General features: G+C 40.9%; 1 non-coding gene across 1 annotated transcript; it reads left to right on the forward strand.

The window, feature by feature from the left end:
- The first annotated feature begins 308 nt into the window (after positions 1–308).
- LOC145351268 (U2 spliceosomal RNA) lies at positions 309–500 on the forward strand. The gene has a single exon (XR_013888374.1). It is a non-coding gene; the product is annotated as a U2 spliceosomal RNA (small nuclear RNA).
- The last annotated feature ends 226 nt before the right edge of the window (positions 501–726 follow it).

Below are 726 nucleotides of genomic sequence, written 5' to 3' on the forward strand. Positions count from 1 at the left end.
CTGAATTACTGTTTCTAGTAACTCCCCCATTCGTAATTCTGTAATAACTTGGTTGTCTGTTTTACAATCCTCAAAATTGAACTATGCTTTCTCTGTTGAACCTTTGGGTCTCTTTCAAATCTGAACTTTTCCAACAGTTGTAGTGGCACCTAATTCTCGCTAGTACAAGGATCGAGATTTCATCTGCACTTCACATCATGTGCAGTTTTCTTTTAAAAGTTACTCTATTCTTAAAGTTACAAAGTCAATGCTGAGTGGACCGGTCAAACTCAAATCCATTCCTTGCTTGCTGCAAAAACCAAATTCAAAATCCTTCTCGGCCTTTTGGCTGAGATCAAGTGTAGTATCGACACGCTGCACTTGGTTGAAGTCATTAGGTTACATTTCAGCTTCATTTGAAGCAATTTTTTAAAGCGGTATCTGGGCCTTTGGGCTAAGATGCAAATGAGATCAAGCCTTGGAGGTGGAACTACACCTACTCCAATCAGTTTGGATCATGTAGGTCAAGCCCAAGACAGGAGGTGAGAGCCCTGTCTTGTCAGCATGGATCGGGAATGTCCCAACTTGTTGGGACTCTGAACTGGCTTTAATTTGACTTGGTGGATTGGAATAAAGTTTAAAAAAAAACTGAATCCAGTTCAAAGTCCCCATAAGAGAGACAAAAAAGATCCAAGTTGACAAGATGCGGCACAGCACCCTATCTTGGGCTTGATCTTAGCCAAAATG

The sequence above is a fragment of the Carcharhinus amblyrhynchos genome, chromosome 12 (assembly GCF_965287045.1).
Source record: "Carcharhinus amblyrhynchos chromosome 12, sCarAmb.v2.hapA, whole genome shotgun sequence".
Lineage (NCBI taxonomy): Eukaryota > Metazoa > Chordata > Chondrichthyes > Carcharhiniformes > Carcharhinidae > Carcharhinus > Carcharhinus amblyrhynchos.